This window comes from Hypanus sabinus, chromosome 8 (genome assembly GCF_030144855.1).
Source record: "Hypanus sabinus isolate sHypSab1 chromosome 8, sHypSab1.hap1, whole genome shotgun sequence".
Classification (NCBI taxonomy): Eukaryota; Metazoa; Chordata; class Chondrichthyes; order Myliobatiformes; family Dasyatidae; genus Hypanus; species Hypanus sabinus.
This window is the reverse complement of record NC_082713.1, coordinates 91598252-91615829: the sequence shown is the minus strand read 5'-3', so window position 1 is coordinate 91615829 and position 17578 is coordinate 91598252.

Below are 17578 nucleotides of genomic sequence, written 5' to 3'. Positions count from 1 at the left end.
TAATGTTGACTACAACTGGAGACATCAGTTGACTCATCTAACAATAGTGATTTTAAAAGGACTAGCTCTGACACTTGAGATGACTTGGTCCAAAATAACTTCACTCAAATCATTGATTCAGTTGTGACTGACATTATTTGATAGTGACACCTGTTCAAATTTTTTTCTTGCTTCTTTGCCCAGGATAATTGTTGTCATTTCCAGTGCACACAGCTTGATGAGATCTTCTGCAATTGTATGGGGCTTCTTGGATTTGGCCACTTTATATGACACTTGGTATGAAGCAAGAAGTAGTGGTTTTTCAACAGAAATGAAACCTAATTTTGGAAGAGTTCCTTGTGAATCAAAACAAGCTCTTTTGATTTTCAATGACCCAACATCATGTCCTTCAACATCAGCTCCGCAATTCATGTTCTTGAAGCTTGGATGGCTTCAGATTTGAGTAGGTAAACACAACGTTACAAAGAATGCACTGGGGTTTTTGCAAGCCATCATTTCCTGTTGTGCAAGTGAAACCAAAGCACACATAGACATCATTCCATTTCCTTTTTTGTGACGTGTTGAAGGGTTAAGGATAAAGAGAAAAATATGAGCTAATATGAGGAAAAACTATCTGACTAAGTCAGAGATGACTGCTTTACTCAACCAAACACATCTATAGCAAAGTATCGTGAGAAATACGCTTTCGAATATTATGATAGTATCTGCAGTTACGCCAAGATAAATCATCCCGTGGAAATGCTATCGGGACACGACACGACTTATTAGGCCACTCTTTACTGAATTTACACACCTTTTTCCGATGATTACCGGAGATATGAACTCCCATCACACGATTCAAAGTCCTCGGTGCTAAACATGGTACCTCAACTAACACGATTCAAAATTATCAACAATTCAAGAAAAAAACCTTTTAAGAGAAAATAACTTTGAAATTCAAAAACTTCTCTAATGCATTGAGACAAATATGAATGAATGATTTCAGCTGCTTTTTATCAAAATTTGGCTTTTTAAATTTTATAATTGAATTATTTACCTACTGTCTGCAGGTTTGGTTTTAACGCAAAGTTGTTGCTCGATGGTTGATTCGGGATGTATAAAGATTTTGGCATTATGAGATGATTTTTAACTCTGAGGTGTAACCTTTGAGCTAACATTGATGAGACTCCTCAACTCTGAGGTGTAACTTCCCAGGTAATACTAATGAGAATCCTCAACGCTGACTCAGACAGCGGGAGACTGGAGTGTGCTTGGGACAAATGTTACTACCACTTCTCAAGGCACACAAGTAGCTGGCTGAGTGGTGACTCGTGACTCGTCACTCAAGGACATAAACCACTCTTTGTTGCACCCCTGAAATTCCATCTCGCACCCCCTGGGGGTGCGGGCACCTCAGGATGGGAACTCCTGATCTATAGGAAGAAGCACTCTCAACGTTTCGGGCGTGACGAAGGGTCTCAGCCCGAAACGTTGACATTGCTTCTTCCTATAGATGATGCCTGGCCTGCTGTGTTCCACCAGCATTTTGTGTGTGTAATTTTGCAAGTGACCATTTTTGTGTTGCATTTATTACAATAAATGGCATTTTTGCATTTCAACACACTTTGCATTTTGAGGGCACCTGTGAAGAAACTTACAAAACAAATGCAAGCATTGATTTTAATCAGAAAATTTGATTATCAAATACTTGAATAATGCCGGGAGTCATTATATTGAATATGGCTCTTGGAAAATAACCCATTTCTCCTTTTTGTTCCCAATAATCCAGTATCTCTTTTCTCTGTACATTTGGTTGAAGTATAATGTGGCAAACAAATTATTTCAATTCCTAATAATTCTTGTTAGTTGAAGTAAATGCTTCAGCCACCAGTTATATCCCTATGATGTTCTTGACCTGTGAGTAACAGTTTCAGTTATTTTTGTGATTGAGTTAGAAAGCATTCATGTTGAACTGTGCCATTTTCCAAGATGAGGAATATTTCTAGAATAATAAAGTTTTCTTTGGGACTTATTTTAGGGTACAGGAACCATGGTGTACAAAGGCTGTAATAAATCTAGTCAAGAAGAAAAGAAAACCTTACAAAAGGTTCAGAGAGCTAGGTAATATTAGAGATCTAGAAAATTATAAGGCTAACAGGAAGGAGCTTAAGAAGGAAATTAGGAGAGCCAGAAAGGGCCATGAGAAGAGCTTGGTGGGCAGAATTAGGAAAACCCCAAGGCATTCTACAAGTATTCTACAAGTAATGAATACTTTACTTCAGTATTCACTATGGAAAAGGATCTTAGTGATTGTAGTGATGACTTGCAGCAGACTGAAAAGCTTGTATTAAGAAAGTATTAAGAAAGAGGATATGCTGGAGCTTTTGGAAAGCATCAAGTTGAATAAGTTGCCAGGACCAGACGAAATGTATCCTAGCCTACTGTGGCAGGCGAGGGAGGAGATTGCTGAGCCTTTGGCGATGATCTTTGCATCATCAATGGGGACGGGAGAGGTTCTGGAGGATTGGAGGGTTGCAAATGTTGTTCCTTTATTCAAGAAAGGGAGTAGAGATAGCCCAGGAAATTATAGACCAGTGAGTCTTACCTCATTGGTTGATAAGTTGATAGAGAAGATTTGAGAGGCAGGATTTTTGAACATTTGGAGAGGTATAATATGATGAGGAGTACTCAGCATGGCTTTGTAAAGGGCAGGTTGTGCCTTACGAGCCTGTGAATTTTTTGAGGATGTGACTAAACACATTGATGAAGGAAGAGCAGTAGATGTAGTGTATATGGATTTCAGCAAGGCATTTCATAAGGTACCCCATGCAAGGCTTATTGAGAAAGTAAGGAGGCATGGGATTCAAGGAGACCTTGCTTTATGGATCCAGAAATGGCTTGCCCACAGAAGGCAAAGAGTGGTTGTAGATGGGTCATATTCTGCATGGAGGTTGGTCACCAATGGAGTGCCTCAGATCTGTTCTGGGACCCTTACTCTTCGTGATTTTTATAAATGACCTGGATGAGGAAGTGGAGGGATGGGTTAGTAAGATTGGTGATGACACACACAAAGGTTGGAGGTGTTGTGGATAATGTGGAGGGCTGTCAGGTTACAGCAGGACATTGATAGGATGCAAAACTGGGCTAAAAAATGGCCAATGGAATTCAACCCAGGTAAGTGTGAAGTGGTTCATTTTGGTAGATCAAATATGATGGCAGAATATAGTATTAATGATAAGACTCTTGGCAGTATGGAGGATCAGAGGGATCTTGGGGTCTGAGTCTATAGGACGCTCAAAGCAGCTGCGCAGGTTGACTCTGTGGTTAAGAAGGTGTATGGTGTATCGGCCTTCATCAATCATGGAATTGAATTTAGGAGCCGAGAAGTGATGTTGCAGCTATATAGGACCCTGGTCAGGCCCCTCTTGGAGTACTATGCACAGTTCCGGTCGCATCACTACAGGAAGGATGTGGAAGCCATAGAAAGGGTGCAGAGGAGATTTACAAGGATGTTGCCTGGATTGGGGAGCTGCCTTATGAAAATATGGTGAGTGAACTCGGCCTTTTCTCCTTGGAGTGAAGGAGGGTGAGAGGTGACCTGATAGAGGTGTACAAGATGATAAGAGGCGTTGATCCTGTGGATATCAGAGGCTTTTTCCCAGGACTGAAATGGTTCCCACAAGAGGACACAGGTTTAAGGTGCTAGGGAGTAGGTACAGAGGAGATGTCAGGGGTGCTATGCTAGATAGATAGGTATCTTATGGATAGGGGAATCAAGGGATATAGGGACAAGGCAGGAACCGGGTATTGATAGTAGATGATCAGCCATGATCTCAGAATGGCGGTGCAGGCTCGAAGGGCCGAATGGTCTACTTCTGCATCTATTGTCTATTGTAAGTTTTTTATTCAGAGTGGTGAATGTGTGGAATGGGCTGCTGGCAACTGTGGTGGAGGCAGATACGATAAGGTCATTTAAGAGGCTTTTAGATACGTACATGGGGCTTAGTAAAATAGAAGGCTCTGGATAAGCCTGGTAATTTCTAAGGTAAGGACATGTTCGGTACAACTTTGTGGGCTGAAGGGCTTGTATTGTACTGTAGGTTTTCTATGTTTCTAATGTCTGCCCTCCCTCATCCAAAGTTAGAAGCCATATCATTGGGATAGCTAATACAGCTGTAAAACCAAAGAAATCACTTTTATCCATTCCTTTACTCCAGTTATAACTAACAAAGGGGAGAGATTCCCCGGCATGTGCAATAATTTTAGACAGATTAAGTACTGGCATCTTCAATGGTGTTACATCATGATAGCCAAGGGCTTTGTAAAATCTTTTAGGAATTTAAAGAGGACAACATCTTGGCATTTTAACAACAGTATTATCAATTATTCCTTGATGTAGGAAACACTGTAGACCTGCCAGCAACTTGAATTTACAGATCTAAACTAAGCAGAGAGGAATCTAAACACTTCCGTTAAAGGATTGGGGCCAGCTGTGAGCCACCTTTCAGTCTCCACAAATGCTGCTGGTCCTTTGTATTTCCAGCATCCTCTGGCTGCACTTTGGGAATCCTAGAATGTCTGGATTTGAGGTTTTAATGCAGCCTCTTTTCATGTGCAAGTCAAACCTGTAGGGAATTTCCATGCCTTTGATTTTCAGAACTCTCCAGCAGTCACTGTCAGATGATGGGCTGTGATTAGTTTTATTTTATTTATTGAGATAGAGTGCGGAATGCTCTATCTTCAAACTGCTCCGCAGAGCAATCTCCTATTTAACCTTAGCCTAATCACAGGATAATTTTCAATGACCAGTTAACCTGCCAACCAGTGTGTCTTTGGTCTGTGGGAGGAAACAGGAGAAGCTGGAATAAACTCAAGCGGGCATGGGGAGAACATACAAACTCCTTACAGGAATTGGACCCAGGTCACTGGTACTGTAAAGAAAGCATTGTGCTAACCACTACACTACCGCAAGATGGGAACTGGACCTGGGCCACTCGTACTGTAAAGCATTGTGCTAACCACTACACTACTGCAAGATGGAAATTGAACCCAGGTCCCTGGTACTGTAAAGTGTTGTGCTAACCACTACACTATTGCAAGATGCCAAAGTGTTGAAAAGTGTTTATGTTCACAGTGAATAGAAGCCTAACTTTAAAAAAAATGCGTAGAAAACATAGAAGACTCTGAAGAAGTTGTTCAGCTTACTAATTGTTATTCATTCACTATGATAAGCAGCTTTTAATGAATAATCAGAAATAGTTGCTAAATGTATGAAAACTTGCATCATTTTCAGAAACATTAAAGTAAATGTTTACGATACAATTAAGGAATTACTAAAGCAGATTAAAACAAAATGAGAAGTTAAATAAAATTCCCTTCATCTAATTTTCTGGTAGGAAAGAATTATTTTACAATTAATGGCATCTCATAGGGAAAACTTAAAGCTGATATTTATGTCAGTTCATGGCTTACTTCCATATTGTTTCTATAATTAGACATATATGGAGAAGTTGGCTCAAAACCAATCCAATTCTGAAATGCTTCTCATCATGTAAAAAAACAAAAGAGTATTCAGGTGCTGGGGTACCAATTTTTATCTAGGAGGTTCTTTTCTGAGAGCATACTACATTGCAAAAGGGTAAAATGTAATTGATATCTTTTCAACTGGTCAAAAAAGCATATAGAAGATTCCACATCACCATTTGCTAATGGCCAGGCAAGCTTTCCTCAATACTCTGCACAGTGTCCAACATCACTAATACTGATTCTCTGATTGTTATCTGAGTGATGCTCCTGTGATGCTACTGTGCAAAATCAGTCTTTCATTGACTGTAATTCATTTCGGATTACCAGGAGGTTGTAAAAAGTTCTATACAAGTGTGGATTATTTTTCTTTCAATGCGACTGAGGGGCTGGCATTCATCTTTTATGACATACTGTATACAATACATTCAAAATGCTAGAATGGGTGCTTTCTAATCTATATATGAAGTGTGACTCCAATGGTATCAACACATGGCCATAGATGAATTTCTGTATCTGAATACTGTACACTGTTTTGAAAGCTATGGTAGAGAAAATAACATTTTCTACAGTTTGGTTTTGCTCTTTTTAAAAGTATGCACTAGGAAATTACATATGTAAATGTCAGTATACATACTGACAGTGATTGGCAGGAATTTCATTCATTAAACCCACATATTAATATCTACAAGACATAGTTTCAAAGGCTTGGTGGTCCTATGTTGTATAAATCACAAAATTCATTTGTAAATAGTTAGATAAGTACAAATATAAAGCTATATATTTTGCATACACTCTAGATGCTCACAAACAAAACAGAGAAATATAATTTCTAACTGGTTGGAACTTCTGCCTTAACAGTCCTCGCTTACTGGTACTTTCATTCTTCTCCTGTTTCACCATTTTGTTGTAATCTGATCAGAATTTTAAAACCTGTGTGTGTAGCTCAGTTTGTATTTGAATACAGAATAAAAACTGACTGCACCACACAAGCCTGAATTCTTTAAAAAAAAGTTTTACAAACTGTGAATTGAATAAATGTTATCACCAGCTGAGATACTATGCCAATATTTTTCTACTTAGAGAGTATTTTAAACTTGTCCAGTGCACTACTACTGCTAATTTTATAGATTCCTATCATGCACTTGCCACAATGTTGAGTTAGAGAGTGAAGTCAAAGATTTGTTGGGGGATCATTGTGGATTTAGGGATCAATAAACCCAAGCATGTACAATGTTCTTCCCATTCACTTATAAAAATGCATCTGAATTGTACGAATCTTGCATAATCTTGAACATTAATTGAAATATTCTGTGTGCCAACCATTAGTACAGTCCTTTTCAATGACTTTGATTAATTATACAGTAACTGTAATGTGATGGATCAATGTAAAAAGGAGGATACTAAAGATGAATGTTGAAACAAAAGAAATGAACAACATTTACCCAAAGTTGCTGTATTCCTTAGAAGTAATGAAGTTCGAACTATGAAAAGATAACTCCATGAAGCATCTGATGTAAAATTGAAAGAAATGTTGTTCTGTGCCAATATTGTTATTGCATTCTGTGTTTAATTGTTTTATGTTTGCAGTCACTGGATGAATAATGGAAATTTCAAACAAGGTCTCAAATAAATGTTTGCAACATTCTAATTTCTTTTGAGAATGTGATTAAATTATCAAACGATATATCTTTTGCTATCCTAGATTTTTAATTTCAAGTCATTTTACTGATAATACACTTCTTTCTTACAGAGAAGCTGCAATCTAAGATTGAGTAAAATCTTAACAGTCTTCAGTTGTAGGGTGGCATGTTAGCATAGTGGGTAGCACAACCACTTTCCAATACTAGCAATCACTCATCTGGATTCCATTTTTGCTAGAGTCTGTATATTCTCCCCTTGACTGAGTGTGCTTCCTTTGCGTGCTCCAGCTTCCTTTCACATTCCAAATACAGTCAGGCTTAGTTAGTTATAGGCACACTGTTAGTGTCAGGAGCATGGTGACACTTTCAAGGGTTTTCCCCAGCGCAATCAAGATTCAAGATTGTTTAATGTCATTTCCAGTACACAAATGTAAGTTAAAATGAAATATTGGTACTCCGGATCTGATGCAGCACAAAGAACATAATAAGATAAAGAACACAATGACAATGGTAAAACACAATAAATATACAAGATAGTTTATATACATTGATTGATTGTATGTCCATAAAGTGACACTAGGCACAGGAGTGTCTGTACAGAAGATGACTGACAGGAAGTGATAAATTAATAGTGGTGGGGGGTGTGGAGGGGTGTCTTAGTGGATGGAAGTGTTGTTCTGCCTTACTGCTTGGGGTCAGTAACTGTTTTCGAGTCTGATGGTCCTGACATGGATGCTGAGTGGGACAAACAATCCATGGGCCGAGTGGGTGAGATCCTTCCTAATGTTACTAGCCATTTTTCAGCACCTTTATGTATGTATGTTATGTCCTTGGAGACAGGGAGGCTGATGCTGGTGATGTGTTCAACAGTTAGAGAACAGTGACCACAACTCTTTCAGTTTGAAGACAACACGAGTGAATCTGCAGATGCTGGAAATAAACCCTTCATCAGGAGTGAAACCCTTCATCGTGAAGGTTTCATGATGAAGGGTTTTGGCCTGAAACGTTGTCACTACTTCCTCCCATAGATGCTGTCTGGCCTGCTGAGTTCTGCCAGCATTTTGTGTTTTTCTTTAAGTTTGAAGCTATGGGAAAGGATAGGTATGGACCTTGGGGAGAGTCTTAAATTGGAGCAGGGAAAATTACGAGCACATGAGGCAGGAAATAAGACTATAAGAGCTTAAGATAAAGAAGCAGAATTAGGCCATTTGGCCCATTGATCCCCCACTACAATTTCATCATGTTATGGTCTGGTCCAGAGCCCACATTCCGGGTCCTGATCTGGTCCACGGACTCTGGACTTCGGGTCTTGTAGCCATCCCTCTTTTCACCCTTAAGCCCAAATAGGATCAACTTGGCTTAAGGAGGTGCACCTGAGACCTATCGGCTGGCAGGTGTATATAAGGGGCTCTGGGACTGAGTCTGGTTAGGTTGTTGTTGTCTTGTACCTGCTGTTTTGCCTGGCTATCCTGTCTTGACTCTGGCTTGGAGTACCCGCTGTTAATCATCTAGTTCTGTAAGTCTGTTCTTGTAGTCACCCTGGACTGAGCTCCCTTCTGATCCCTTGCCTCTGTTGGGTAAGCAGGCTGGACTGCTGTTGCCTGGTGGGGTCTCTGACCCTTTCCTACCCCTCTCTTCTGATGGGTTGTGCCCCGTGACCTGCCCAGGCCCCTGTTTCCTGCCTGGGAGGTGGCCTGCCCAGAAGTTATGTGGCCCACACAGGGGGCTATCCTCCCAGCATTCCTTGTCCCATAGACCTATCCTTTAGCCTAGCCAGGGTCCTGCCTTTGCCATGAACTCTCTGAACCACAGGATCACCTTTGTATGCCATGGTCTCCCCATCTTGTTCTATCCTTTAGTTGTTCCTGTCCTGCCCTTAGTACTTCAGTGCCTGTGTCCTGCATTTGGGTCCAGTCTCCACGTCCCCTTGTGACACATCATGGTTAATCTATTTTCCTCTCTGACCCAATCTCCTGCCTTCTCCCCATATCCCTTCATGCCCTGACCAATCAAGAATCTATCAATTTCTGCTTTCAATATGCATAAAGATTTGACCTTCACAGCTGCCTATGACAAAGATTTCCACAGATACAGCACCCTCTGAATAAAGAAGTTCCTCCATTGCTGTTCTTAAAGAAATTCCCTCTATTCTGAGGCTGTATCCTCTGGTCTTAGACTCTCCCAATGACAAGAAACATACTCTCCACATCCGCTCTATCAAGGCCTTTCACCATTTGATAGGTTTCAATGAGGTCACCCCTCATTCTTCTGAATTCCAGTGAATGCAGGCCATCAAACGCTCATCATTTGACAAGCCATTCAATCCTGTGAATCCTCTCTAGTTTCAGCACATCCTTTCTGATATAAGGGGCCCAAAACTGCTCACAATTCTCCAAGTACTACCAGCACAATACTACCAGCATTTTCTGAAATCTCAAAATTGTATCTTTGCTTTTATATTCCAGTCCTCTTGAAATTAATGCTAACATTGCATTCCTCACCATAGACTCAACCAGCAAATTAACCTTTGGGGAATCCTGCAGAAGGACACCCTAGTCCCTTTGTGTCTCTGTTTTTTGTATTTTCTCTCCATTCAGAAAATAACCAATCCTTTAATTTCTTCTACAAATACAGTTAATTGGAAGCAGCTGTTTTTAGGCAAGTCCACATCCCACATAGGAGGATTTTTAAAGACCAGTTGCATAGAGTACAGGACAGGAATGTCCCAATCAGAAGGAAGGATGGGGATGGTGAGGTTAGAGAACCTTGGGTGTCAAGAAAGCTGGTCAATTTAGTCAAGAAGAGAAAGGAAAAGTATTCAAAGCTTAGGAAGCTAGAATCAAACAGAGTCATTGATGATTATAAAGAATACAGAAAAGAACTCAAGAAGGCAATTAGGAGAGCCAGGAGGGACCATGAAAAGTCCTTGGCAAATGGGATTAAAGGGAATCCCAAGGTGTTCTATACATACATTAAGAGCAAAAGGATAAATAAGGAGAAGGTAGGGTCTCTCAAATTTAAAATGAGAACATTTGCTTGCATGCTGAGGATGTGGGTGAGGTCCTTAATTAGTATGTTACATCAATATTTACTAAGGAGAAGAATGTGGAGACTATGGAAATCAGTACCAGGTGTATTGATATCCTGGGGCATTACAAAGTTGTTGAGGAGGTAAGACTGGGTCTTTTAAAGAGTATTAAGATGGACATGTTGGGATTTACCCCAGGTTTTTGAGAAAGGCAAGTAAAGATAACTTTTTGTCCTCTCTAGCCAGAGGTGAGGTCCTGGAAGACTATATGAGTAGGTAATGTGGTTTTATTGGTCAAAAGGGAATGAGAAGAATCCTGGAGACTAGAAACCAGTGAGTCTCACATCAGTGGTAAGGAAGTTACTGAAGAGAACTGTTAACATAGAAAACCTACAGCACAATACAGGCCCTTCGGTCAACGAAGTTGTGCCGAACATGTCCTTACCTTAGAACTACCTAAGCTTACCCATAACCCTCTACTTTTCTAAGCTCCATGTATCCATCCAGGAGTCAATTAAAAGACCGTATCATTTCCGCCTCCACCACAGCCACCGGCAGAGCCCATTCCATGCATTCACTACTCTATGCGTAATTAAAAAAAAAAATTGCCCCGAACATCTCCTCTGTACCTACTTCCAAGCACATTAACACTGTTCCCTCTCATGCCAGCCATTTCAACCGTGGAAAAAAGCCTCAGTCTATCCACACGATCAATGCCTCTCATAATCTAATAAACCTCTATGAGGTCACCTCTCAACCTCCGTCACTCCAAGGAGAAAAGGCCGAGTTCACCCAACCTATTCTCATAAGGCATACTCCCCATTCCAGGCAACATCCTTGTAAATCTCCCCTGCACCCTTCCTATGGTTTCCACATCCTTCCTGTAGTGAGGTGACCATAATTGACCACAGTACTTCAAGTGGGGTCTGACCAGGGTCCTATATAGTTGCAACATTACCTCACTCCTCTTAAACTGAAGGAGGGTCTCAGCCCGAAACATCAACTGTTTATTCATTTCCATCGATGCTGCCTGACCTGCTGAGTTACTCCAGCATTCTGTGTATGTTACTCTGGATTTCCAGCATCTACAGACTTTCTTGTGTAAATTTTTGAGGTTGTAACTTCAGTATTGAGTTTGGGTTCCTTCACTGAGTCAATAAACTGAGGTTTAGGGTATTTTCAATCAGTGACCTTTAGCAATTACACTACAGCCACAGGTGGAAAAATGCATGCCCATCCTTGTTAATTATCAACATGGTAGTGTAGTGATTAGCACAACGTTTTACAGTGCAGGCAACCCAGGATCAGTTCCCACCACTGCCTGTAAGGAGTTGGTACATTCTCTCCATGATAGCTTGGGTTTCCACCGGGTTCTCTGGTTACTTTTATTGTTACCATTACAGAGACCAGGGTGCAATAGGTATAAGACTGGATGCTCAATATTCCTGGATTTCATTGTTTTAGGTATGAGGGGGCAGGTTAAAATAAGTGAAATGGTTGCACTACCAACTAGGGAGAATGTCTCAGCAGTACTCAGAAAGCACATACTCGAGGGCTCGTCCACAGAGGTGATTTGAGTGGAGTTGTGAAATGAAAAGGCATAATCAGATTGATGGGATGATAGTCTCGGCCACTCAATAACCAACAAGAGGTGGAGGATCATACATATGGTACACTGTAGATAGATTATGGAATTGAGCAGAAACAATGTGATAATGTGGTATTTTAATTTCCCCAGTATGGGCAGGAATCATGAAGACTTGTGACCAACCCTCCCCTCCATTCATGGGATCAGAGGTGCATGTAAGTCCAGAAGTAGAAGCCTGAAGGTCAAACCCTTGGTTAGTGAGGCATGGGGTCAAGGCCTGAAGGTCAAACCTGTGATAGGCAGCAGGTTGGAGACCTATTGTCCGAGACTCTGGGGCCAAGAACTGGAGGTCAGGAGGGGCGTTTCCTGGAATTTGAGGCCTGTCTATGTGAGAGTGGGTAAGGGGGAGAATAGAAGGGGCTTCTTTTGCTGTTGTTGGTTTGTTTTGTTGTTGTTGTGTTCTGATTGTTCTGCTGAGCATTCTGGGTAGACTGGAATGAGTGCCAGCCCATGTTTTGATGTCCATGTGATAAATAACTGAATCTGAATTGGCTGACTTGTACTTCATTACTACAAAAGGACACGAAGGACTGTAGCAGCTGGAAATCTGGAGCATTTATGGAGGGGAATGAACAGTTGACATTTTGGGCCAAGACCCTTCATTAGAATGGGAAACAAAGAGGGTAAAATTCAGAATAAAATGGTGGGAAAGGGGTAGGATCAAGATCTAATGATGATAGATAAACTCAGATGAACAGAGTCAGGTAGGTTTGGGGAGGGGGTAAGTGGGATTAATGGGAGAAGCTGGGAGGTGAACAGTGGGAGTTGCAAAGGGCTGAAGAACTTGAGATCTGTAGAAGATCATGAAATAAAGGACGAGAGGTGAGAAATCAGAAGGTGTGGGTGATGGACATATTATGAGGGAGATGGTGGGGAAAGAAAAGGTGTGAAGAGACAAAGGGAAAACAAAGCAGGGGTGGAACTGAAGAGAGGCATTTAAAAAAAAATTGATGTCAATGCCGTTGGGATGGAGACTAGCAAGACAGAACAAGATGCTGTTCCTTCAACTTGGCGGTAGATGACGCCGAGGACCGACCTCAGGAGTGAGAAGCCACTAGGAGATCCTGGCTGTTTTTTTTTATTGATTTTTTAAGGCATTTCTACAAACCAACTACAAAGAAAAAACCCATTAACAAAATGAAAATTAATACAGTGCAAAATAAACATATCAATTGTATAATTCATAACAATAAAGAAACAGCACCCAGAATAAAATCATATGCAGTTAGTATCCTCCCCTCCCTCCCACTGAGAAACTCCAGGCCAATATGTTGAGAAAAGAGAGCATTCAACCCCCCAAAACTGTAAATATAAATAAAAAAATAATAATGCCTACTACCAAAACTATAATGTAATTTCCATCAAAAAGAAACCATAAAACTTACAGAGGGAAAAAAAAAGCTGAACGTAAGGGATTAAAAAGAATAAGCTTAATCTAAAGAGGAGTTATGAAAATATTCAAGAAAATGTCCCCCACCTTTTGAAATTTTATGCTGGACTTAAGAAGTGAGTAATGAATTTTTAAAAAATCTAAACAGGACATGATATTATTAAGCTATTGAGCATGAGTGGGTGGGGCAACATCTCTCCACCTAAGGAGAACTAAGTGTCTAGCCAAAAGAAGGAAAAAGATAGTGTTCGATGTTTAGTCAGACCCTCACCCAAGGTTCCAAAAAGGTCAATCAGAGGATTAGGTTCTAAGTGTCAATTAAGAATATGGGATAAAGATAAAAATAATTTCTCTCCAAAATTTCTCTAAACTAGGACAAGCCCAGTACATATGGATAAGAGAAGCATCGCCACCTTTACACTAGTCACAAACAGGACTAATGTCAGGATAAAACCGCGACAATTTAGTTTTAGACATGTGAGCCCCATGTACAACCTTGAGCTGTAAAAGACAGTGGTTAGCACATGAAGAGGTTGAATTAACTGACTTAAGAATTGAATCCCAAACTGCATCAGATAAAGAAATATTTAGATCAAGCTCCCGAGCAGTTCTAATTCTATCAAAGGGGGCTCACCTCAAGGTCACTAATTTATCACAAATAAAAGATATTAAGCCTTTGCCTAATGGATTAATACAAAGAAAAAGGTCCACAACATTTCTCTCGGGCATTTCAGGAAAATTAGACAATAAAGAGTTAATGAAATGTCTAATTTTGAGGTATCAAAAGAACTGAGTATTAGGTAGATTAAACTTTACAGAGAGTTGTCGAAAAGTTGCAAAACAATTATCTAAGAAAAGATCTTTAAAGCATCTAATGCCCAATCTATACCAATCATGAAATGTTAAGTCTTGCTTAGAAGGTAGGAAAAGATGATTATATAAGATAGGACTAGAAAGAGAGAAACCATGAAGGCCATTAAATTTTCTAAACTGAGCCCATATTCTCAAGGTATGTCTAATAAGAGGATTAACAATTAGTTTAGGCCAGTGACAAGGAAGTACAGATCCAAGAAGTGTGGAAATAGAGATATTCTTAGTTGCCAAATCCGTTGCCACCCATTTTGGACAATCAGACTGATTATGAAAAAAAGAACCAAAAAGTTAGACAGTGAATATTCGCTGCTAATAATATAAACGGAAGTTAGGTAAAGCCATACCACCTTCTTTTTTAGATTTTTGAAGGTAAGCTTTATTAAGTCTAGAATGTTTGCCCTTCTGTAAATAAGTCAAAATGATAGAAACTAAGGAGTCAAAAAAGCTTTAGAAATAAAAATTGGTATAGACTGAAATAAGTATAAAAATTTAGGAAGGATATACATTTTAATAAATTAATTCGACCTACCAGAGACATAGATAAGTGTGACCATTGTGTCAAACTCTGTTTTGTAGAATTTTAAAGATTAGCAAAATCTTCTTGAAAAAGCTTCTTGAAGGACCTTATTACTGTAATACCAAGGTAAGTAAATTGATTATTAACTACTTTAAAAGGGAGGTCATGAAATACCAATGCTTGTTTTTCTCTTTTAATTGGGAAGAGTTCACTCTTGTGTAAATTAAGTTTATAGCCAGAAAGCTGGCTGAGTTGATCAAGAAGTAAAAACAATGGGAGCAAGGAACTGGATGGATTTGATACAAAAAGTAAAAGATCGTCAGCATAAAGAGAAACTTTATGCTCAACTCCTCCCCTCCAAATCCCCGTCAATTCAGGACAACTTTGAAACATAATCGCCAGTGGCTCTATTGCCAAATCAAAGAATAGGGACTTAAAGGACATCCTTGTGCCAAGTTTATGGTTAAAAGACTGGGATTGCTGAGAGTTAGTCAAAACAGAAGTGGTAGGACATAAATGTAATAATTTAATGAATGAAATAAAACTTTGTCCGAGATCAATTTTTTCTAATACCGCAGAAAGGTAATTCCACTCTACACGATCAAACACTTCCTCAGCATCAAGAGAAATAACATATTCTGGAGTCCCAATTGAGGGTGAATATAAGATATTAAATAAACACTGTATATTAAAAAAAGAAGACGATTTTTAATAAAACTGGTTTGGTCTTCAGAAATAATAGGTAGAATGATCTTCAATCTATGAGCCAAAACTTTAGCCAAAATTTTAACATCAACATTTAACAAAGTAATCAGCCTATACGAAGAACACTCTGTTAGACCTTTACCTTTTTTAGCTAAAAGAATAATACATGCCTCATTAAGTGACGTTGGCAATTTATCATGTTTAAAGGAATCAGATAGAACTAACAATAACTGAAATGAGAGGAGTGAGGAAAATGATTTATAAAATTCTGCAGAGAACTCATCAGGTGCAGGAGATTTGCCCAACTGCAGTAGAAATAGCACAGAATATTTCTTCTAATAATAATGGCTCATTGAATTTTGCTTTAAAGTCAGAGGAGAGCGAAAGAATATTCAGACTATTTAAAAAATGATCAACAGAAATATTATCATTTAAAGATTCAGAGGTGTAAAGTCGAGAATAATAATTCTTAAATGAATTGTTAATTTCAGAATGATTCAAAGTAATATTCCTATTTTCCATTCAAATCTTTGTAATACGTTGTTTAGCTTTAGAGTGTCTTAATTGGTTAACTGAAAACTTTCCAGATTTATCACCATGAATATCTTGCTCATGAATATCTGGCTCTTGCTTACAAGAAGTTGACGTTCAACTGGTTGAGTGGAGATATGGTCAAACTTAGTTTGAAATTCTACTCGCTTCTTGTACAGTTCAGGATTTTTAGTCTGGGCATATAGTTGGTCTATTACTTTAATCTGACTGATCAAATCTAATCACTCTAAAGAGTCTCTTAAGATTCGCTGTATACGAAATTATTTGACCCCTCAAAAATGTTTTCATAGCATCCCAGACAATCTGGGATGAGATTTCAGATGACGTATTAGAGTTTAAGAAAAAAATAATCTGGTCCTTCATAAATTTTACAAAATCATCATCCAATAAAAAAGTCAGATTAAAACACCAAAGTTTTTCATTTGAGGAAGACCAGGAAAATTTATAGACAAGGTAACTGGGGCAAGATCCTAAATCAATTTACTCTGATAATCACAAGAGTGAACTAATGGAATCAGCTGGTTATCCATTAAAAAATAATCAATTCTAATAAAAGTATGGTAGACATGTGGAAAAAAAGGAGTAATCTCTCAGTAGGATGGAAAAAAAAATGCCACACTCATGATGCCATAGTTAGAAAGGAAAGAATGAACAGATAAAGCAGATTTACTAGGCAATCTTGGAACAGAGGATGATTGATCCAAAACTGGATCTGACTAGCGATTGAAGTCACCACCCAGTATAAGAGAATATAAATTCAGATCAGGCAATAAAGAAAAAAAATGTTCAAAAAAAGTTCGCATCATCTGAATTAGGAGCATACAGGTTAGCCAATACTACCTTAGTATTATACAGTTTCCTAGAGATGATAATAAAATGACCATTTGTGTCAGACACCCCTGGCTGATCAACAAGGTGCTTTTCCATCAATTTGTGTCAGCTCTCACTGATGCTGAGGAGGCCTCAAAGGAAGCATCTAATGCAATAAATAGCAACAATACATTCACTTATGAAGAGCTTCCTCACCTGGAAGGATTGCTTGTGGCCAGACAATGGTGATGGAGATGAGCCTAGGACAAAAGCTCCTTTAGTGAGGAGGGAAGAGTGGACAAGGGAGTCGCAGGAAGTGCAATCCCTATGGAAAACAGAAAGGGTAGGGAGGGGAAGATGCACTTTGTGGTGGGATCCATTGGAGGTAGTGGACTTCACAGAGAATAATATAGTGATGTGGAGGCATTTGAAATGGTAGGTGAGGAAAAGGGGAACCAGGGATGGGGGAGGGATGATGTGTTGGAAGTGAAGTAGATACAGGTGACATTTGCATTGATAACAGTGGAGGGAAACCTTAAGTGGAGCAGGACTTATTCAGCGCAACCAACTAGGGTTCTTGAAAATAGTGGTGCAGGGAAGTTTACCAGAGTCCTGCCTGGATTAGTGGATATGACCTATAAGAAAAGGTTAGACAACCTTGGGTTGTTTACTCTGGAGTTTTGGAGGCTGAGGAGAAGCATGATAGAACTTAATAAAACTGTAAGAGGCATAGATGTGGTACACAGTCTGAATCTTTCACCCAGGGCATAAATTTAAAATACTAGGGGTGCGCATTGAAAGTGGGATCAGGGGTGTGAAATGCAGAATGTTATGTTCACTTGTTTCAGGAGACTCTCCACAGCAGGCAGTTTCTGCCACACTTGCTACAAATGAAGACAATAGTTTCAGA